Raw genomic sequence first — 5,471 nt, 5'->3', positions numbered from 1 at the left:
CACACGTTTAATGGTTTTATTTTTTGGTTGAGAGCCTTAATTCTCGTTTTTCGGATGGACACTTGCCGATAACCACCTGAGGGGTTGGTACGGCGTCAATGGGGGAGTGGAGCTAGCGAGAGGGCTTGCCATGAGAAGAGCCCCAGGGCTCAACGACATCGGGGGGGAAGTGGGGGACATCGATCCGAGGGTGCCTCCTTGGAGGACTTGGCCCTGGCTGGGTTCGACGTCAATCTGGCTGTTGGTGACCTACCAACCAGATTGACGTCGAACTAATTATCCGACTTAATTTTCGGAAACGATACGTTAAGATATAACACGTCTTTCAACCATTATACTTGAACAGATCTTCACATTTCGCATTTTCATATGTACTTTTTTATTATATACAGCAGAAATTTTAATAACTAGATACCTAGATATTTCATCTGAAGAATTTGCATATTGGATAGAAGCAGGTGTTACTTTGCGGAAATCCATGATATAAGTATTATGAAAATTAAGCATTATTCATTGTAAAGTCAACATCTCCTAAGGATTCTTCGGTTTCGGAGTGAAACGTGTGTAGAGGGTACATTGCCGAAGGTCTGTTTGGTGTGGAGTATAAGGATTGAAGAAATTATAAGCTACGCCATACAGATTTTCCTGTTGCGGAGTATAGCTGAATTTTTGTAATCATACACTAAGGTAAGAAGACAAAAAAGAACATACTTTGTAAAGCAACTAAAACGCAAGAAATAAACATTTCCTACAATATTTTTAAGTCAGTGCCAAGTAAAATTTAGAAAATTACTAGATACTCCCCTTGCATATAAAAGCCATTACATTATTTTTTGCTTTTTAATTGTTTATAAAGTCGATTCCTATTGGTCAAAAAAAAAAATTTCATTCTTTTTGGGTTAGATTTGCAATCATATCTAAGTTATAATAACCGAATGTCAACTGCTCAAAATCTTCGACAAAATATTGCTTTTCCCGAAGCCGTTGCTTTAATGCTTGAGGAGTACTCACGGCACTTCACCAACAGCTCCTTAATTGTGAAGCGTATAAACTGCTTACATACCATAATCGAAGCGCAACCAGTTTAATACTTAGTATTATGTAGTTCCGGTGGCCAAATCGCTATACGTGTCCCTATAATATTTGAAGAGTTCCCTCAATTTCTCCTGGATCCTTTCAACAGATCTTGACTGATGAAAATGGAACCACACGGGAAGTACGCAGTCTCAAACTAAAACAATATTATTTCAAATCTGTTTATAAATGAGACAATTCTGAGCTAATAAACAAAAAAAATATAACAATACCACCGAGTTAAGAGCCTCCTTCTTTTCGGTCCGGTTAAAAATAAACAAAAATACTTAAATTTCATAAATATTTAAACACTTATCTTAACCAACACTTACTTCAAATATTATGGGAAGTTTATTAGCTGTGAAGTAAATTGAAAATTCTATAAACAACTTTTCTAACTTTATCAGTCAGAAAATTTTGCAAGCATCCCAAACATTCCATTCAAGTTTATTACCTCTGTAATTTTTTTAATAACACCTTCGACTTTCTTATGAAGAAAGATGAAAAAGAGTACACAAAAGAGAACAATTAAAATCGCGTATTCATATATAAAGTAAAGCTGAGGAGTACTGGTAATTCGTAACCAGGAAAATGGCACCGCAAACTGCCTGACGTCAAACGAAAAGTTACATTTAGCAAGTTTTAATGGCAAAACCAACTCGACAGTTAGTTTTCGGAAAAGCTTCATTGTGCTCAGAACTGGGGAAATGTATTAGTATTATATCATATGAGGCATTCGTTCCAGATTGAGATTGTTTGTGAAGTTAAAACCATTGATTTAATATGTTTTTATGAATAATATATAGAGCATTAAAAAATACATTGCCACTTTTTTACCGAGATTGCTAATTTTGAACAAAACTTTTGTTCAATATTAGCGCAGAAATTAGTTATTATGTATAAATAAACAATATTTATTTATTCGCAATAAATTAAAATGAACATAAAATTCACTTTTTCTAAATCTACGTGAATCTACAAATAATTACTGAAAAATAAACTGAATCTTAGTCAAGCGAACAAAGATATATATATATTTAAGTATAATATACACAATATAATTATTATCGGTATTAGTTTATTATTTTATTATTTTTTAATGTATTGAAGATGTTTAACATCTACATAACTACAATATTTTAGACATTATAAATATATAATGTCCGTCGTTAACAAGTTTTATTATGATAATAAAATTATTATATCATGTATTGCATGTATGTAATACATGATATAATAACTTATAAGTAATAATTTTATTGTCAAAGGGTATATACCATACAAATTAGATTTTATAAATTTGTAGGCACATATAATGAATGTTCCAAATAGATGGTCCACTACAGGGTTAAAAAATATTCACGTTCTTCTAATATTAATAAGTGCAGAATTAAACTTCATGATTGTTTACAACAAAGAACATCATTACAAGCAGTTAAATTGTGAAATATTTTTCTACACCCGGGCACAATACATTCATTATTGTACAATTTACCAAAGCTTAATGTCCTTACCTTTTTGTTCGGCCTAACCTGACCTCTATTTCTCTTTTGACCTAAACCAACATGATTAAGCGAATCAGGTCTTTTTACATTTATTTGACCAGCTTAGGGTTACCCTGTTCTATTCAAAAACAACACATGAAGGTGCGAAAATCAAGACATTATTTTTGAAATATTAAGAAATTTAATTTTGAAAAAACCAAACTCTTCAAACAGTGCTTGTGATGACCTATGGCGCTGATACGTGATTAGCTATTGGCCTCAAAAGAAGGCTCAGGGTCACTCAGCGGACGAAGGTGAGAGCTATGCTTGGAGAATTGCAACGTGCAATTGCAATCAAATCACAAATGAGGAGATCCGTGAAAGAACCAGAGTTACCGATATAGCTTAAGGAGTCGCGAAGCTAAGGTGGCAATGGGCGGGGCAAATAGCTCAGAAAACAGATGGACGTCGGGGCCTAATTGTGGTGGAATGGCAACCTCACACCGGTAAACGCACCATTGGTAGACCTCCGACGAGGTGGACGGAGATGCTGAGGATGACGAAGTGAGTCGCAGGGATCCGCGGGCACAACACCGTGATATTTGGAACTCCCTACTATGTCCAGCAGTGGCCTTACATTGGTTGACATGTGGAGCGCAAAGGAAAGCAGAAAAAATGGAAAGCCTTTTTATTTCATTCTTACACTCCAAAATTCTTCCCGTAGCTGTAAATCGATATATTATGTAGATATTCATGTTTTAGGTCTTCTAAAGATAACTTATTCCTACCTTATACTATTTAAAAATGCATTCAATGAATCGATAAGTAGAGATGCTTATTGCAAGTTCAAAAATTTACTCGTAGCAACAAAAGAACTGATTGCTCCTTTTATTTCTTCAATTAATTTCATAGTTATTTCATACAGTTTACAAAAACACTTTTCCAATTGTGTGCTACGTATTGTATATATGTCATTTTATGTGTGACCTAATTTCCTTCCTACAAAATATCTAAGTCCAGCAGTGGACGGCCATCAGTTGAAGTATTTAAATTGGAAGTAATAAGTAGTTCAACGGCTTCGGATGTTCAATCTAAATTTTTTTTTTATTCATGTGATCTATTACAGGCACTTATGAAGCTTTAATACATATAATATATTACCATTAGGTGATGGTAATAATTTAGAACAAAATCTAGGAGGGTTCAAAACGCGTCATGGTCTGCCACAATAAACTTAGGTAGGGTTATTTTCTTGTTATCACCATCTCAAGGTCAAATTAATATTTATCTATAAAGTTAGAGGAATTAATACATTTATTTGTACCCACCGAAATTACAAAATTTAATTTTGTCGGAGCTAAAAGGAATTTAAATTCATAACGGGGTAAATAAAATTCCCGGTTAAAAAACAATGAATATCCTGAGAAAGGTTAAAAGATGGTAGTTGTAGTGTAGCCTCAAAACGGCTGACCTTATTCCTATATTTTAGGTATGAAAGCTAAAAAGGTGACATCTAAAGTGTTTGGACATCTTACGGACGATGAAATATAATATTTGAGTGATGTGGGGCGTTGTTTTTTCACATGGTCAAGAAGGTAAAGTGAACCCTTAACTTTGGCATAAAATTGAGCGTATACGTTTTTACTTTGCCATATTATGTAACATGAGGGACTAGTTATTGCTCGGTGACGCTTGTCCGCGTGGATATTGTGACGTCAGGTTTACGTCAAAATATCCTATACTAAACTCACCTATACTAATATTATAAAGAAAACTCGAAAACTACTGGACCGATTTTAAACATTTTGTACCAATACAAAGCTAACATATTGCACAGTAACATAGGCAAATAAAAAAATTGTAAATGCACGACGAATTTATTGATTAAAGTTTGGGGCGAAATTTTGCTACTTTAGATTACACTGAGAAAACTGTTGCTGATACACAAAAGTTATATACTACATTATCAAAGTACTTATAAGATTAGATTGAAGTACCTACAAAAGGTATTTGTAAAGATAGTAATTAGTGCGAACGAAGTCGCGGGCAACCGCTAATATATATATATATATATATATATATATTAAGTGGACTGTATTTAACATGATGATAAAATGAAACTGGTTGCTGGTTTTTAAGAAGTTTTTTTGTTACATATGTGCAGTGGCGCGCATAGAGGGTATGCACAGGGTATGCAGATTATATAAAATTAAAAAAATCTCCAGTACGAGTTATTAAAAACTTTTTAATTTTATATCATCTGCATACCCTGTGCATACCCTCTATGCACGCCACTGCATATGTGGTGTTTGAACTGAGGCCGTCGATGCGTGCATGTAGGTTCGGGCCACGTACTCCCGGGCTCGCGGCCCGGTTTCAGTGGACAGAAGTGGACATCGACCGTCTATGCTGTCCACAAATCCGCACTGGGCAAGCTGCCTTAACCCTTCCAATTGTGGGAGAAAACCCGTGAGCTGTAGTCGGTCGGTAAAGAGATGATATGATGACGCTAATGTTAACTACTTAACTTATTTTGTAGCACTGGTCCAAATATATATTTCTGACCTTTGTTTGTACCTCTATCCGATTAATTGTCAATACCTTTGAGTCACAAGAGAGCCCTCTCTACGTAGAACTGAAATTCAATATTGAATTCATTTGCAGCGCAGATGCAGATATGAATGGCTTTCATATCTCAGAATGCGGCGCGGCGAGAAGGTACAAGTGCTGGCAATTTCCTAGTGATTTCCCACACAACGAGCACCCGATAAAAGGACTAATCTTTGGAAGGAACTTAATTTTACGCCTCATTTCACGACAACGTTTTATTGGTCTACCCCATCAAGTAACGCGCGTAGAAGAGGACTCTTGCTCAATACTAAAACTGATAGCATATCGTAAACCGAGCTATAT

This window comes from Pararge aegeria, chromosome 5 (genome assembly GCF_905163445.1).
Source record: "Pararge aegeria chromosome 5, ilParAegt1.1, whole genome shotgun sequence".
NCBI lineage: Eukaryota > Metazoa > Arthropoda > Insecta > Lepidoptera > Nymphalidae > Pararge > Pararge aegeria.
The sequence above is the reverse complement of the archived record's forward strand: the minus strand, read 5'-3'. Positions refer to the sequence as shown.